At 37.8% G+C, this 19,750-nt stretch overlaps 1 pseudogene; it reads left to right on the forward strand.

Moving 5' to 3' along the window:
• The first annotated feature begins 17,466 nt into the window (after window positions 1-17,466).
• On the forward strand, window positions 17,467-17,580 carry LOC123457115 (annotated as a pseudogene).
• The last annotated feature ends 2,170 nt before the right edge of the window (window positions 17,581-19,750 follow it).

Here is a 19,750-nt window from a genome sequence, read left to right on the forward strand (position 1 = left end):
AGGAAGGCCTGAAACTCACAACTATGTCCTCAAACCTTAGCCTCCCAAGTGAGTGCTATCATTGAAGGTGTGCACCATCAAGTCAGTGCTGGCATTGAAGGAGTACATCATCAAACCAGACTCACTTGTAAATTTTAAAAATTCTCTGCATAGACTGTTTTCTGAGACAACCCTTATCTTAAGTGAATGAGTTTGTCATTTTTTTCCCAAAAAAACTACTTATTTGCAAGCAGAGCAGAGATAGAAGAGAGACATGCAGAGAGAATGGATGTGTCAGGGCTAAAGTTGCTGAAAATAGACTCCAGAAGCATGTGTCACTTTGAACATATGGCTTTATGTGGGTAATGCCAAATCAAATGTGGGTTGTTAGGCTCTGCATGCAATTGCCTTAACCACTGAGCTATCTTGTCAGCCTGCGTTTATGTTTAAACTTATTTTAATAAGTCACTGGGTCTCTTGGGTAGTACATTTTCATGCTGAGCTATGATAAAGAATATGGGAGGGCATATATATGTAAATATTTATAACCTTTTATAAATCTCAAGGTATAAATTAAGTGCAGTGTATGAAACTTGTAACCATAATAAGTTTGGTAATAAGCAAATATAACAATATGCCATAATGATAATATAACTTTTTCATTTGTGCAATATAATATTTGTAATTTTATAGCCCACTTTGGCTACAGGTCACTAAAACCATTAAGAGAAAAGTATTATTGGGTGGGGACTGATCTTTGACAATCAATGAAAAAAAAATGTTTGTCATCAAGGCATGCTGATCACAGCCAAATATTCCCACTTTAATCCCACTGGAACAGGGGGCCAGCAGCTTGAAAAGTGACAGAAGCTGCAGAGTTCACACATTCACAATAGTGGTTGAAGCTAAAAAAGAAGTTATTTGATATGGCACAAGTATCTTCAGAAATTCAAGCTGTTTAGCCGGTTCAGAAGCCTTATTCAGATGTCCACTGTGTGGTATCACATAGTATTGAGTGAAATATTTAAATATCTTTGGTGGGAGGAGTAAGGAACTTCTATGTGATTAATGAAGAGTTTTTCAAGAAAATATTCTGGAAAGAGGGGCCCATTTCAGACTATTTAAAACCAATTGTGAGCACAGCCCATAGAGAAGGTAAGCACAGCCTGGAGGGAAGGACCCAGACTTTGGGCCAAGCAACTATAGCTACTTGATATTCAACAAAGGCCCGAACAATATAGGCTGGAAAAAAAGATAGCATCTTCAGCAAATGGTGCTGGACAAACTGGAGAATTGTATGCAGGACACTGAAATGTAATCCACACATTTCACCATGCACTACACTCAAATCCAAATGGATCAAAGACCTCAAATATGACCAGAAACTCGAATACTACTGGAAGAAAATTTAGCAAGTACTTTCCATGATATAGGAATGGAAAAAAATCTTCCTGAACAAAACCCCAGTGGCTCAAGTTCTTAAACAGTCACTCAACCAATGGGATCACATGAAGCTGAAGAGTTTCTTTCTTTTTTTTTTTAAATCTTTTTATTATTATTATTATTTTATTTTATTTTTTGTTTTTCAAGGTAGGATCTCACTCTGGTCCTTGCTGACCTGAAATTAACTATGTAGGTTCAGAGTGGCCTTGAACTCATGGCGATCCTCCTCCCTCTGCCTCCCGAATGCTGGGATTAAAGGCGTGTGCCACCACGGCTGGCTTTATTATTATTATTTTTTCTTTTTTAAATTTTTATTAGCATTTTCCATGATTATTAAAAAAAATCCCATGGTAATTCCCTCCCTCTCCACCCCCTACACTTTCCCCTTTGAAATTCCATTCTCCATCATATTACTTTGACATCTCAATCGTTCTACTTACATATTGAAGAGTTTCTTTACAGACAAGCATACAATAAACAAAGCCAACAACATTACCCACAGAATGGGAGAAAATATTTGAGGGTTACCCAACTGACAGAGGCCTAATCTCTAGAATCTACAAAGAACTCAAAAATCTAAACAGTAGAAGTCAAACACCCCACTCATAAAATGGGGCAAATAGCTGAACAGGCAGTTCATAGAGGAAGAAATAGAAATGGCAAACACACACTTAAGAAAATGTTCATCATCCCTAATCATCAGATAAATGCAAATTAAACAACTATGAGATTCCACCTTACCCCAATAAGGATAGCAAACATCAAAAAATAAAAGGAAAATAAATGCTGGTAGGATGTTGAGAAACAGGAACATTCATCCACTGTTGGTGGGAAGGTAGGATGGTAAACCACTTTGGAAAGCAATATGGAGACTCCTGGAAAAGCTGACTATAGAGATACCAACAGACGCAGTTATACCCTTACTGGGCATGTACCCTAAAACCTTCAAACCACAGGCCAGAGAGATTTGCTCAACCATGTTTGTAGCAGCTCAATTCATAATAGCTAAGAGCTGGAATCAATCCAGATGTCCATCACTAGAAGAATGGATAACTAAGATGTGGTATATCTACACAATGGAATTCTATACAGCAGTAAGAAAAGATGACACAATGAAATTTGGGGAAAAAATGGTTGAACCTGGAACACATCATTCCAGTGAACTTACCCAATCACAGAAAGAAAATCACCACATAGTCTCACTCATCTACAGCACCTAACCTGAATCTACCCAAGATACCTTGCATACCTAGCAAGCATCTCGTGGACTAAACCCTAGGATGGACGGGGAGGAGGAGATGGCAATGAAAGGGTGGGAAACACAAATCTAGACCCAAACTGCAATGTACCATAAAATGCTACTTCCTAAAAGCAGACCAAATGGCTGAACTTTCACCAACACCTTACAGGGAACACCTAAACCACAAGAGAGGGTAGGATCAATGATAACCTTAATCTTCTACACCTTCCCTCCCTCCTCTTTCTCTCTGTCTTCCCTCTAACTCTTGTATATTAGTTATATTTTCTTCATTTTCTTAGTGGGCACTGACCTGTAAATCCCAGTACCAGCCTGCGGCTATCATCCACAATGAGCGTTTGATCAGAGAGAACTTCAAGGTTTCCTAAAAGACAGATTTCTATCAGAGTACTTGATGACCCACCAAAGGTTAGTGGCAAGACCCTACTGCTGAACATACCATATGCAGTTGACATGTAAAATGGAACGGCATGGCTGGAATCTAGAAGAGGGTCAGTCCCCAGATAATTAGCACGTCTACTGCCAGAAGGTGCCACATGGGCGTCTGGGGGAAAATGACCAATATCTGTCCAATCAACTCATGGTCTAACCTACATAGAAGCAAATAACCCGTTGTGATGCCCACACAAGTGCGATAGTGGCACACAGCCAAGGTGGGGAACCAACTGCTCTTGATTTGGCTAACTGATCCCCTCAGTGGTTTGGGACCCATAGCTGGAGCTGGGAAACAAGTCAGAACCATATTCAAACATTATCCCACTCTCCAATATCAAGCTACTATCAATCATGGGCTACAGGAGGGCCTACACCTATTAAATTCTCTGTTATCTCATTTGTCCTGGAGCTAAGTTACTCTCCATTGGAGAATCTGCTTCTCTTTTTCAGATAGATGCAGATGTAAGGAGAGAGACACCCCATCATACCTCAGAAGGGCCCTGGCTTAAAGTAAGAAAAATTGGTGAAACAAGCAAGGGTGATGTTTTCTTGAGGAACTGGATACCAGCACAAAGGGGAAGGAGACCAACACAGAGAAAAATCAATGCCTACCAAATCAGAGAGCCAGAACCCCAGAGACCCCCAACAACTCAGCACTGAAGCATACCAAAATTGAACACAACATGGCTAAGGGAAGTTTTACAGAAGAGGGGGAAGAAGGAATGTCAGAGCCACATGTTGGGTCATGATATGCAGAGTCATTTATCTTACCAATAACTGTGGGCTGACTCTACAACACACGACTCATATACCTCAACAAGGAGGGGGCCAATGGGAAGGGGTAGGTCACGGATGAGCCTAATAATGGTACCAAACTGACTGTATTTGCTGAATACAAAACTAATTAATAAAAAAATTAAAAGAAAAATACCCTTTGTGCTCTCTGATAAACAAGTATAGAGATAGACCTCATGTAGCAACAGCTGTTGAATAAGTTGAGCTGCAGGTGTATAAATCACCGTTCTGAGAACTAGCATCCAGAGGATCTGAATAACAACTGTAAGAATCATCATTTCGAAATAGTATTAGTAGTCTCTTACTGGTAAGGAAAGGAATGGCTCTCAAGGTAAGATAGCTGCAGTGCACAATGACAAAAGGGGTTGGAAATTCCTCCCTCTAGAAATTACCTTAGGAGAATCTGACCATGAAGTTTAGGGATGGTCCTCTTTAAATGATATTTATACTAGGACCAAACCATTAATTGTATCTATTGCCTAATTATGAAACAGCCTCAATAGACTGTTCAAAGCAAGGGTAGCACTGGCTGTCATTAACAAATCACATTCATAATCTGTGAACAGGAGACATAAGAATTGAACACGTTGAGAAATAGCCAAAGTTGGCTTTGGTAAGCATGTGTATGGATTGACCTCATTGTGAATCAGCCTTATAAGACAAGGACCTGAAAGTGTACGACAAATCTTCATTGATAAGTCCTCTTACTTATCTCTGACTAACAGGTGTAGGGACTGCCCTCATTGAGAAATACCGTTCATGGTCTGTGATGAGCAGTTGTGACAATAGAACTAACCTAGAAATAGTTAAGTAAACTTTGACCAGAATGTGAAGGAATGACAATTATTTAGAAACAAGTGTATTTGACCATGGTCTTTGAAAATATACTTCAGATATTCTGATGAGCAAATACAGGAATCTCCCCCATTGAGAAATATTCCTAGTAGACTTATCCTGTCCAAAAGTGTAAGAATTGCCCTGAAATATAGCCTTAATTATCTCTGTCTGCCACATGTATGAATGCCCTCCATAAAACAGCCTTAAGTAGCATTAATACTGTTTGAATGACAAGGATGAGACAAGTCTTCATTGATAAATAGCCTTACTTGTCCCTTGCCAGCAACTGTAAAATTGCCTCACTAAGAAATAGACTTAGGGCCCTACAGGGTGCACACACAGAGTGAGCAGGGCAAATATCCCTGTTTCCTAAGTCCTCCCACTTTTCTGGTAAGAATAGGTCCCTTGGTGGCTGGCTGGGGTCTTCTTGGATCCTGCACACATGCCGCTGAAGAATATTCCTTGCTCCACCCTCCTGATTGACGGGCCCTGGTGTCCACAATTTCAGGATACCACTGCCAGATAGTGTGCACATAGAGTATATAGACATCAGGAGATAAAGGACCCCTCACACTTCAGCCTAGAAGCAGCTGAAATTACAGAGTAACTGTGGTGATGAGCAAGAGTACTGCTTCCATGCTGAACCGGATAATCACCACCAGGGTTTAGAAGACAGACTCTGAGGATACTCAACATCTACCAAAGCAAATATCCAGAGGCTCCTAAGTACTCACCACTGAAGTAGACTTAAAATTCACCCACCATGGGTCAAAAATTTTTCAGAAGAGCGCCAAAAAGATTTTAAGATCCACAGATTGAGACATCATGCCCAGAGAAACTCCCTCCCCAGAGAAAAACTGACAGCTGCTTCCAAATGCATAAACCACAACCCCATGAGGCATACCTGCAACCCCACTCAGGAGTGTCCCCAGTGGAATGTGGGAAGGGACAAAGGAAAACAGGGTACCAACATAGGATGTATCCATATGAACTATGTTGGTGTTGTTAATAATAATAATAATGATAATAATAAACATTAAAAATTAAGATAGTTGTATTCCTGTGGGAAAACCAAGCTGTATCTGAAACATAGAGAGTGTGGGTATTATGTATTAAATATATAAATTTATATATGCAGGCAAAATATGCTAACAGTTATGGAGAAACGTTCATTAATTGTTAATAACAAAATTAAATCACCCAATTTGATTATGATTTAAGTCCTACAATAACAAATATATACACACTGTTTTTGTGAAAAGTATTGACCTATCATTTGGGCCACTTAGGGCCTCTTATCATATGTACATAGAAATTGTAAGGCACATAGACAGTACGGAATCTGGCATTTTATCTCCTTTGCTTGTGTTACCTGATCACCTCTGTATATAAGCACATTGGAGCAGAAACGTAAGGTGCTATTAAATCTGTATTTGCTTTGTATTCTAAGTTCAGCCAAGGCTCTCATTCCCCATGTGAGGTTAAGGCTTTACACCATAGCAGAAACAAACATGACCTGATAGCCAATTTATTTCACCAGAAATAGAGACAATATTTTCTGTTATTAACATAATTATGAAAAATAAAGAATGATAATTCCTTCCCCTGTCACATTCCCCTTTACAATTCCACTCTCCATCATATTCACTCACCTGCTCAAATAGTCTTTTGTTTTGATGTCATCATCATTTCCTCCTATTATGATTGTCTTGCATAGGTAGTGCCAGGCACTGCTAGGTCAAACATATCCAGGTCCTTCTGTGTCTGGAAGAATTCATTTAAAATAGAGGCACTAAGTCACTGGTACAGCCAGAACTGAGGGAATAGTAATTGCATCACACGCAGACAGAGATTCATTCATTACAGATTTTTTAAAATATCGATTGAAAACAATAAGAAATACAGCTGGGCTAAAGTAATGGTTTTGTGTTACAGGGCCAGGTGCTTCCTAGAAAGCTTAATGGCCTTAATCTAATTCCTCTGCACACATATAAGACAGAAGAACCAAGTGGTCCATGCATCTAGAAGACATTTGCAGGAGAAAGAAGCCCTGGCATATCCTTTTTTCTTTCTCTCTATCTCTTATTTTCTCTCTTCCTCTCTTCATACATAAATAATAAAATATTTTTTCAAATTATTTGCATATTGCTATGGAAAGCACGGGTAGCATATACTGTTGTTGAGAAATAGACATTGAAGACTTAGATAAGCAAAATTAGAAATTGCTGTTGTTTACAAATAGTCTTAATTTACTCTATCAATTGTTGTAAAGGAACTCCTTGATAAATAGGCTTAGTGCACTTGTCCACAACTGAAGAAAATGGCACTCCTTAAGGCATGGCTTGACAAGACTCTGACCAGCATGTGCAAGAATTGCCCACACTGAGAAATAGCCTTTATAGCCTCTGCTCACCATGTGTAGCAATGGACCTAACTGTCAAAAAGCCTTACTAGACTTTGATCTGAAAATGGATAATATAACATCTTTGAAAATTAGCCTTCATATTCTGAAAACTAAGACCAGGAATTGCCTTAATGAGAAACATGCTTTTTATTCACTAACTAGCAAGTGTAGAAATTCTCTCATTATGAATCAATCTAAATACATGGTGCCATGCAAAGGTAGGAATGGCCATCATTAAAAAATTACTTCATATACTCTGGCTAGTGAGTGTGGAAATTTCACTCATTTGAACTAGCCTTGATATAATCAGACATGCAAGTATATCAACAAACCTCATTGTGAAAGAGATTTGATTCTCTCTGAACATCCACTGGATTAATTGACCTCATTGAGAAGCAGCCTTAGTAGATTCTCGCTACCCAGGGTATACACTGTGTTTGTTGAGAAAGACTTTTCATATACACTTACCAGTAAATGTAGGAATTTTATTATTGAGAAATTGCCTCAGTAGACTGTGACAGGAACGTTTAGGAATTGCCTGCATTTAAAAATAGCATTAGCTGACCCCAACAGTAAGTGTAAGAATTGTACCCATAGAGCAATGTTTTTGTTTGGGTCTTTACAGCAAGGGATGGTGAATTGTACCAGAGTGTCTGCCTAGGGATAGCTTTTAAATTTGTTTTACATACATTAAACTTCCTTTTTAGCACAGTTGAACGTAGAATCCGTTATGGGCTCTATGGATGACTGGATTTGTAATGTAGGTATAAAACTTCTCCATTGCCTATGGAAGATATACAGTCTTGTATAAAGCACATAACAAGTGAAAGACAACTGAGTATAAGAGACAAAAATTTCATTGTTTTAATGCGTTGCTAAAATTGAATATAGACTTTTGTGGGATAAAAGGATAAAAGGATAGTTAGGGTGTTATATGGGAATAAAATTGAACACGTGTATGAACAGTCTTGAATTTGGAATGAAAAGTTATAAAAGATCATGTACTATAGAAGCATTGTATTTGGGTGCAGACCTGATACTTCATTACATAACGGAGCTCATCACAGCTTGTGTTGCTGTTCTTATACAATCACATAGGGATTGTGCTTATTCACTCATGTGCAAGAAGCCGAATTTCCTGCTCACCCTAAACTTCCCTTTGGAGCAATCCTGTTAGAAATATAAACATCAAACATAGCTCCACACTGTTTGGTGTATCAGGATGGACTGAGAAAATGTCAAATTTCAGGATGACCAATGAGTTCATCACACATGATTTAAACAAAGAAATGTCAAGTATAAATTGAGGTTTTTCATGGGAGGAAAAATGTATTGTGGGGATTTAGTTATTGGCAGAGTTCAACTCTTCTGACCTTAACCATATCCATCCCAAAATTGGTACCTGGAAACAACCTATTTATGAAAGAACTAAGAAATTGGTGAAAACAATTAACACATAGACAATGCAATACTTCTCAGACATAAAAGCATAATACTACCCTGTCAAAACTGGTGAAACAATAACTCTCTGCCTTGTTTCTGAATCATGATTACACTGTTACCATAAAGACATTCATTTGTATAAATTTTTCTCCAACTGTATTTGGGAGTGGAATCACACTGTGGGAAGCTCCTGGAGGCGGAACTGTCCCTCCACCTGGGGTACTTTAGGAAGGTGGTTTTCAATTTCACCATGTGATAGCCTTCCATTAGACCTCAGAGGTGGGGAATATGCATTTTTATGATGGTGCCTGGAGAACTATGGAAACCCTGGAATCTAGGTTAGTGTGCTGTGTTATAGTCTTAGCCCTTGATTATACTGGAGGACTCAGATGATAGCAGGTTTGGCCAGTTACAATACCTGGAAAGGTTCTTGATAGCTCCTTGGGGCCCACTACTTCCATGTGCACAGAGCCTGATGCCCCTGGGAGTGCCTATATTTTATTCTGATTCCCCACCACGTCCTCATATGAACTTTGATTCCCTCAGTTTTGTCACTGTTCTCCCAGTAACCTGTCTCACACTGCATCAGCATTTAGTATAGTGTCTACTTTCCCCAAGCAGATTCCCCATAAGCGTAATATCTACCCTTCCCATAGAGTGAACATCTTGCCTTACTGAACATGGCACACAGGGAGTTATGGTTCTGTCACACAGGTTTTCTCTCTCCCTCTCTCCCCTTTCAAACTACGGTCTCACTCTAGTCCATTTTGATGTAGAATTCACTAGGTAATCTCAGAATGGCCTCAATGTCAGTGATCCTCCTACCTCCACCTCTTTGCTGTGATTAAAGGTGTTCCTCACCACACGTATCCCACTTCTCTTTTAAGAACAAAGCAGAACCCCAGTGTCATGTGTCAATGTATTCCAAGAAGCTATGCCTCTCTCATAGCTCATTTAATTTCCAGAAAACTGCAGGGTTTAAGTTATATCCTAGTTCAATAACTCAAAGAAGCATTTTGAGACCTAGTTTTTAAATCTCTCAAAAGCATGCCAGCCCACAGCCTATCCCTACACAACAATTGAAGCTCTGTAGCAGTCACAGTAAATTCTGTGCTCAAATACCACAATGGACTGAGGTTCTGAACATCCTTCTCTCCATTCTAATGATGGCTGTCATCATGTCCCTCCAGTACCTCATAGCCTCATACTATTCCAAGGCCATACCAAATCCCTTGCTGCCCTCATGAAATTGAGTAACCACACCAGCAATCATCTAATGCCAAAGGGAAGCTCAAGACCCAACCCAGATTCTGCCCATGTTCTCAGAACTCCTGATTCCCTGTCTTCCATTCTCCTCCATTATATAACAGAGTATAAAAGGACTTTTTGTTCTTAAAACATTTCTTATAGATGGTGCACTTTCAGGTGTATAATGTCAATTTTCCAGTTCAGTTCTGCAATCACTTATTACTAATCTCATTACCAAAATAAAGCAATGCCAAATGCAGACACAAACCACCTTGAATCAGGATGTGCAAAAAAAAAGAAAGAAAGAAAGTAATAGAAAGGAAGAGAAAAGAGAGGAAGAAAAAAAAAAACTTTCAGAGTCTTGTGATTACCTATTGGATCCTTTCACATCCTGCAGATATGGACTTTATCTACAGCATCCTACCACATCTCAGCAGAGTGAGAGAGCTGCCCTGAGCTTCTCAGGAAGAGAGGAGACCGATATTCAGACCATGAAGATTCCATTGCTAGCTGTGGCTCTCTGCTGCTTGGTGTGTGCAGAGAAGAAACCTCTGAAGGTACTGTGGCTACCATGAACTGACAGAGGGCAGGTGATCTTGATCTCAGGTGAATGTCCCTTCTACAAGGGCATGAATCTGATTCAACAGAGCTCACCCTTCTGCCTGTGTTTTCATAGCCCAGTAATGATTCTCTTAATATTATTAAATTAGTTTTTACTTGATATGAAGGTGTTAAGAATAAAATACTTTTTCTACATAGCAGATTCCAGGTCAGCCTGGAATAGACTGAACCCTACTAAAAAAAAGAAGTATTGTCAGAGATTATATCTTAGAAATCATGTAAAATTTATGCTCTAAATGTGATTCCTTTCATATTTTATTTTGGTAAGATTTTCTATAAATTTCCATGGAATACCTTGCTCTTTTCATTTTTAATTTATTTTTATTAATTAGTTTTGTATTCAGCAAATACAGTCAGTTTGGTACCATTATTAGGCTCATCCATGACCTACCCCTTCCCCATTGGCCCCTCCTTGTTGAATTTCCCTGACCAATGTTGGGTTCATTTTTGGTCTGCTTCAGTGCTGAGGTGTTTGGGGCCTCTGAGGCTCTGGGTCTCTGACTTGGTAGGAGTTGATTTTTCTCTATGTTGGTCTCCTTTCCCCTTTTGCTGGTATCTGGTTCATCAGGAAAACAGCACCCTTGTTTGTTTCGCCAATTTTTCTTACATTCAGCCTTGGCCCTTTTGAGGTGTGATGGGGTGGCTCTCTCCTTAGGATCTACATATATCTGGAAAAGAGAAGCATATTCTCCAAGGGAGAGTAAGTTAGCACCACTTTTAAAATGATACCATAGAATGGATGAGCACTCATAAATAGAGTTGACTTTCCTTAAATTCCTTTTTCATGTCCTAACGCATTTTTAGTATTTCAAGAAGACTGTGAATAGACAATAAAATAAAATATTAAGGAAAAATTTCAAGCACAACTTAAATAAATAAATAGCTAAGGTTAATCATTATGATTGACCAAAAAATTACATACATTTCCATAAGGTGCAAATTCTGCAGTATATCCCTTGGACTTAACCATATTTTCAAGGGAAATTATGACAATGTGCATGAATTTGAAACTACATCTCCACCCACAAGGATTTCATGCTTATATTTTTATGAGTAAAATCAGGTGCCATGGTCACAATAGATATTGATGAGAAAAGTTAGAGGAATGGCTGATGCTTCTAATTGAACATTCCCTTTTAGTTTTCAGGGAAATATCGCACGGTGTCCATAGCTTCACACAGGTTAATCGCAATAGTAGAGAATGGCCTGTTAAGGATTTACATACGTGAGGTGGAATTTTATGATGCTTATAAGGAAATGTTCCTCACTTTTGATTTGAGGTAAGAAAGATTTTTCTTGTGTGCAAGAAACCAAATGTGGCATTCTGGCTGCTACAAAGGTGACAAATTTCCGGTGGGACACAGAGAACTGCTATGAAAAATTGAGTTGCTGTCCATTCTTGAGAGAACCATGAGGTGTTTGCTTATGCTACATTTCAGTCCCTGCCAGGAGCCAGTTAAAATGCCATGGATAAATCTTAAATGACCAGAGATGCACAGCTCTAGCTGATGTTAATGATTTATATTAACTTTTTGAACATGCTAAGAAAAATATGCTACCTGTCATGCCCATAACATGATAAACTCTAGAAGATCCAGTGGCTTTGCTTGGGAGTTTTTCAATACTTAGCAGAGAAAGCATACTACTTTCTTTTCCAAAATTAATCCATGACTTTGAAAATGACTTCGCATTCTTGAAACTCTTGCCTAACACTCTCAGGTAGTGTGATAATAAGCATATGCCACCACATGCAATTGGATTGGATAAGTCATGAATTAATTATCTGCTAAAATTCTTTAGTGTCATAAATTCTGGGTTACTTTCATAGACCTTACAATCAGGTACATATACGTGAATTTATTCACAATTTTTGTTAGCAGAATTATTTATACATTGACTTTAAGCAAATCCAGTGTGAAAAGGAAACACTCCATCTCCAAGAACTTCCTCCAACACTCAAAATAATCACGTGCTTAAATTTGAAGGACATTAGAAGCAAGAAAACTACACCTCACCATTGCATGGCACACACTTACCTAATAATGACCTTCCATAAAGTGATTGAAATTGTTAATATGTTCATGACAGTAGGGACAGTGTCTTACTGCAAAATCATTAACTCTAGAAATAAGAAAATTTCCCCAACTATTTTTGATTACATAGAAATTTGAAAGATACCAGGAATCTGACCTCTTTGCTTCCCAATTCAAAAAGTCTATAAGTTGTGGAGATGGTTCTGTGGATAAATTTGTTTAACTCTCAAGCATGAGGAGCTTAGTTTAGCTTGTTAGAATTTAAAAATCCATAGTTCTGAAAGTCCAGTGTTAGGGAAGCAGAGAAATGTTGACCACAAAGACGTGCCTATTATTTCCCTGAAAGATTCAGTGAGATCCAGGTTCAGCAAGAAAAAACTCAGCATGAGAAATAGGTCAATGAAAAACACAAACAATATTGACAGCAGGCTCACCATTGCACAACCCATAATTAAATCGATATTCTTAAAAGTATGCATGTGCATGATACATACACCTGAAGAAAGAAATTGACAATATCAGGACCACACTGGAAAGAACCCTTGTGAGCAGAATTTCAATTGTTTGAAATTGGCTCAGGGATATTTTGCAGAAGAGGGGGCGGAAAGAATGTCAGAGCCACATGTTGGGTCAGGATATGCAGAGACATTTATCGCAATAACTGTGGGCTAACTCCACAAGGCATGACCCATATACCTCAACAAGGAGGGGCCAATGGGGAGGGGGGTAGGTCATGGATGAGCCTAATAATGGTACTAAACTGCCTGCATTTGCTGAATAGAAAACTAATAAAAAAAATAGAAGGGGAAAAGAAAAAAATTCAAAGACTACTCTCCTCTCTTGTATTAGGATTTAACGTAAACCAAGATAGTTGCTCAATATTCAAGTGAAATCCAATGCATTAACACTGATATGTAAATTTTTGGAAGGTGTCGTTATCAGGTGAGAAAGTATGAGAACAAGATGAACCAAAGATGAAGGATGACATAAATGTACGGGTACTTGCAGTATGCAGTGGATAAGTATAATTAGGAAATGAGAAAAATAAAACATTGTTCTTAATATGAATGGATGGTACTATTTTCTATGAGTTTGCTTACAAGTGAATATGAGGTATGCTTCTATTTCTTATAAAAAATATTGGTTGAGAATGTTCATTTTTAATTTTTTTTCTGTCTGTTATAATAAAGTAATATGATTGGAACCCAGAAAGAAAAAAATGTTTCACTTTGTTTTTTTTCTCACAAATTAGTATGTTAGGAAATGTGAAGGATAGTTAGATTATAGATAGATAGATAGATAGATAGATAGATAGATAGATAGATAGATAGATAGAGAAAGAGAGAGACAGAACACAGCAATAGAATGTTACATATGGAATCAGGGTTGGTAACATGCTATTTTCACTTTCCTGGCCTGTACATTTCATACATTACAGATCTTAACACTGTGTCCTAAGTATATACATTCAAAATACAGTTAGAATTGCAAACAAAAAACGTTTCAACAGAGACATAATTATCATACAATTTCTGAATAAATCCATAAAGATGTAGAAATAGTACTGGCAGACAGAAAACTAAAGTGTGAATTTACAGATGTCAATATTGCAGTCTTGGGCTGGAGAAATGGCTTACCAGTTAAGTCATTTGCGTGTGAAACCTAAGGACCGCAGTACGTTTCCCCAGGACCCCTCTAAGTCAGATGCACAAGGGGGCATTTGCGTCTAGAGTTCCTTTGCAGTGGTTGGAGGCCCTGGCATGCCTATTCTCTCTTTCTCTCTATCTGCCTCTTCCTGTCTCCTGAAGAAACAAATAAATAATACATCAAAAAAATTCCAGTCTGATCCTCAGCATGAGGAGTGTGGCTGTCATTCCCCAATGCACCTGCACCTGGAATCCAATGTATGAAGGAAGATTTGGCTGTCTTCATTAAAAGGCAAGGCTTCAGGCCATCATGGGATACAGACACTCCTCTCTGCTAGATGTGTTTCACCCACAATCTGCTCCCCCAAAGTTAACCATGCTGACACAGATTCAAATGTACAGAATAATTGCATAAGAACTCTGTCAAGTAAATGAAGACAATGCACAGGGCAATCAGAGCGAGTTTTGCTCTCAGCATATGAACTGTGTATAATTCTTTTTTACTCATTCAGTAGTATGTTGTATATTAATGGATGCCTCATGCATTTCTTATAATTTCTCTATAGGCAAGATGGAGCGTGCCACCGATACAGACTCAAAGCACTGAATTTAATATATCTATTTAGCAATTTTAGTGAGTATCAGATCTTCTTGGATGACTATGTAAAACCAACTGTAGAGTGCCTTCAGCCTCATGGCCATGTTGTTTACTGTCTCTTGCTCTGAGCCAGTGTTGAACAGAAGCATCTTACCACATGAGAATTTTATTGTTTCTCACACTTCCAGGTGATCTATTTCAAATATGGCCAAAATCAGAAGAGGTTATTGTTTTTAATGCCACTGACTTGTGGACATTCCATGACCCATATCGTACCTCCCCAAGAGTCTGGTTCCGTCATCTTGGTGGGGATTACAGAAGTAGGTATAATGGGTTTCAAAGATCTGCTGGTATTGTCTATTCATATAAGCCAAGATGCTCACCTATAATCTTACACAGACCATTACACCACTTGACATTCTTAAAACGTTCTGTGCAAAGAAATGAGGAACATAACACATTCAAAATATAAAATGGTGTTTAGCTCTCAATTTCACATGAATGGATTTCTGAGGTCAACAAAAAATTCTGCTACTTGTTATGAATTCTACTTGTAAAATGCTCTGAAAAAGTGGATTATATTTTGCCTATGGAGTTTGGGAAAACCCTTTTCTCACATGGTTCTCATTGTGGGATTACCCAATTGTTGCATGGCCAAAAGGCATAGACATTTACTTTCAGATGTAGGAAACATATTAGAGCCCATTGACATCAACTATGACCTTACAAATTTTAGTTTACAACGAATATTGGCAATTATTCTTTAAGTAATATAGAATTTAAATAGTGACATTGGTGTGTTCCCACTCTACCATAGTGGATAAAAACACAAATGACATAAAAACTAACACTGTTTTCACTCACAGTTGTAAAAGCAAGGCAAAGTCCTCCTAATGCAAACTCATACAGAGACCCCAGGATTTATGATTTACATCACATTGTAAGGTTGTCCTATGGGATTTGATGTGATCAATACATGACAGTTTATGTCCTCCATGATTTCAAGCTGTTGCATGTTCTTGATTACAATTTGTGGGAAATCCATGGACTGATGAAATGACTGCAATTTTATTCAGTATTGACAATGTACCCATAGGTACTTTGATCATTCATATAAAATGTCAGTATTTAGAGTTAATATTGTCCAACAAAATTCTCTCTGTTTCCTTCTCAATATTTCATTCTAAAATGAATGAATGAATGAATCAATCAATTTTTTTGGAGAAGTGTTTTGAAATAGGGGCTGATCTTGAATTCACTATGTACTCTCAGTACAGCCTTTAACTCACAACAGTCCTCCTATTTCTTCCTCCTGAGTGTTGGAATTAAAGGCATGCACTACCATGCCCAGCCTAATAAATAAATATTTTTAAATAAGTAAATAAATATTTTAAAAGAGAGCTGGTGAGATGGGTCAGAGGTTAAGGAACTTCAAAGCCCAAGGACCAAAGTTTAGTTACTCAGTGCCCACTCAAAGCCAGATTCAGAGTGTATGGGGTACATCTGGAGCTCATTTGCAATGGTTGGAAGACCTAGCTTGACCATTCTCAACCACCCTCTCTCTCTCTCACTCTCTCTCCTTTCATCCCTCTCTCTACCTCTTTCACCCACTCTGCTAAAATATATAAACAAATATATTTTTAAGTATACACTATCTAGCCATAGTTTTTCAAGTTTGGGTCATTAGTTAATGCAGTTCCAGTATAGGATTTTTAAGGCAAACCAACAAAATGGCCACATATTTCCTTTTCTGGATATATCTACTATGTTTTTATCAAAGCTTAATCTGCATATAATTTTTTGTTTTCTTTTTTTTTAAATTTAATTTATTAGTTTTCTTTTCAGTAAATACAGGCAGTTTGGTACCATTGTTTAGGCTCATCTCTGATCTACCCCCTCCCATTGGACCCTCCTTGTTGATGAAAATGGGTCGTGCATTGTGGAGTTAGCCCACAGTTATTGGTATGATAAATGTCTCTGCAAATCATGACCCAACATGTGACTCTGACATTCTTTCTGTCCCCTCTTCTGCAAAATTTCCCTGAGCCATGTTGGGTTCATTTTTGGTCTGCTTCAGTGCTGAAGTGTTGGGGGCCTCTGAGGCTCTGGCTCTCTGATATGGTAGGCATTGATTCTTCTCTGCGTTGGTCACCTTCCCCCTTGTGCTGGTATCCAGTTCACAGGAAAACATCACCCTTGCTTGTTTCGCCAGTGTGTTTAAAAAAATATTATTATATGAAGACTATGTTTTACCCAGACCCTTATTAAATGACTTATGTTGTTAATCTATTCCAGTAAGGTCATCCCAACTTTCATTCATATCACTGCTGTTCTTAGACACTCAGCAATTAAGACTTTTATTTATTTTTTTAATTTATTTACTAAAGAGGGAAAGATAATATGGGAACTCCAGCATCTCTAGTCACTCCAAAGAAACTCCAGATGCATGCACCAATTTCTACACCTCTCTGATGAGGGTACTGGGGAATAGAACCTGAGTACTCAGGTCTCAAAGGCAAGTGTGTTAACCACTAAGCCATCTCTTCTGCCCATTAGTTAGATTTTAAATGACCCTAATTTGAATGTGATGCAACCAAATAATTGCTCATGTGCCTGGAATTAACCACCTGGACTTAAAATTACCTCAATACATCCTACAATTATTAATCTTCATAACTTTTGTAAGTAGGATATTTGGTGTATGTTGAATTAGAGACAGTTTTTATTTACGATGAGGTGGTTGAAGTGGTAAATTTACTAAAATTGGAATGATACAGATTAGATCACCATGGCCCCTGTTTAAGAGTGGCAAACAAACTCTTGAAGTGGTCCATATTTTACTTATTTTTTTTTATTCATTTGAAAGAGAAAGAGGAGAAAGAGAGAGAGAGAGAATTAGCATCCCAGGGACTCCAACTACTGCAAAGTCCAAATACATGTGCCAGCTCGTTCATTTGGCCTAAGTGTATCCTAGGAAATCAAACCACGGTTCTTTGGCTTTGCAGATGAATGTCTTTACCACTAAGCCATCTTTTCTACTCATGTGTTTCACATTTTAAATAAAAAAATAGACATATCAAATTAGTAGAAGATATGGTACTGTTGTCTAATCTTGAAAACATATTTCTTCTCAGTCCCAAAGGTGAATTACTTCTCAGTGGATTTTGTCTCAACCAATTCAATGATATTACATTTTCACTATTTTTATGATCAATATAACCATCAAGATGTGTTTGTAGTTTTGTGTAAGTATTCAGTTTGATTATGTTTTGGGGATGTTTTGGTACTTTGGAGATGAGTTATGAGATGTGTATGCATTTTTTCATGATCTAACCTGGTATAGGAATGTGTTCACATGTGTCTTAAAACCTTACCATAACTTGAGGTGGGCATTGTGGCACACACCTTTAATCCCAGCACTCTGGAGGCAGAGGTACTGAGTTCTAGGCACCCTGAGACTACATATTGAATTTCAGGTGTGCCTGGATTAGAAAGGGTTCTTAAGTTCAAAAACAAACAAAACAAAAAGAAGAGAAAACCTTACCACAACTTTATAAAGCATAGGTAATTCTCTGTTTCATTGGTTACTTTCTGTGTATTTTTGCATCAGTGCCTCTCTGTAACTCATAATTATGTGAATCATGCTGTATACTCCACTTTTGAAACAAAATTATAGCCACTCTTCTTGTACAGACATCCACATAAAGATTGAAGGATCTCACCCCCAAGTAAGACTCAGAATACTCCACATACATATTTACACACACACACACACACACACACACACACACACACACACACACACACACAAACACACCATGAATATAACAATGTCCAAAACTCATTCTCACACTGAAGATCAGGACGATGTGTGAGGTCATGATTGAGCACTGTATGATGGAGGCCTTCAATATTATCACCTAACATAGGAAAGGATGTTGGACTGGGACAAGAAAAAAGTAGTGGCATCATTTTATGTTTTCTGATGTGAACGTCACATCTGTTCTATAATGGAACTAAATTTTATTCTGTCAAACTTGATGTTAAGTTTTTCACTTTGCATTTTCTTTTGTTTGTTGTTCACAAAAAGAGATTCAGAAAATAGGGAAATTTAGGAGGAGGGAGAGCAAGGGGGATAATGCCAGGGAATATTATGTGTATGTGTGGAAATTGACTATAAAACTTTTAAAAACTCTATATTATAACCCATGGACTATGTGAGCTCTTTAGTGATTTCCCCTTTCATTTATTTTGTTACATAAAGAGTAGAGAGTAGATTCCATAACATAGACTGGGACACAATAGAAACAGTGTCATTGACACACTCAGATCCAATCATCACAAATTTCCAAATGTGCTTTACAGCGTTCCTTACCTTTTGAAGTAAAAATATGAGAGACAAAATTACTTTCATGCCATTTTTCCAAAATCTAGAAAAATGACATGAACCTGAATGTATGAATTGATCTCCAATTAAGTTGTCCTTGCTGGGTTACATTACCAATATAAAGGGGATAATGAACAGAAAGCATGATGTGCCATTGGGAAAATAAAGCTTGATCAACCTATGGTTTATAACGTAGGATGGGTTTTGTGTTTAGAAAGGAATCTAATAGCCATATTTTCTGACTTCTATTCCATAAAATTCAGCAAAATGCCACATTATCAGTGAAGAGACACAGAAATAGTATAACAAGATTATTAGTGACAAGCAAATTGCAACTCAAAATATCCTGGATGTCACCAAGACAGGTGAATCACTCTTGGGCTATCATGGGAAAATAAAGATTAAAGAATCTCTGTCATCCTCTGATGGCCATTTCTCATTCAGAATACTTATGATTAAAGATTTCTCATTTATGAAGTGAATGTAATACCACTTTATCCTCTTTTTTGTATTTTACAGACACATGTCCAAAATGGAGATATTGACTGTGTAAGTAGAAACATGGCTCTCACAACTATTCAAATGTTCAAGCTAAATAGCATTTGAAGTCAATTCAATCTTAA

Source organism: Jaculus jaculus, chromosome Y, assembly GCF_020740685.1.
Source record: "Jaculus jaculus isolate mJacJac1 chromosome Y, mJacJac1.mat.Y.cur, whole genome shotgun sequence".
In the NCBI taxonomy this organism is placed as follows: Eukaryota; Metazoa; Chordata; class Mammalia; order Rodentia; family Dipodidae; genus Jaculus; species Jaculus jaculus.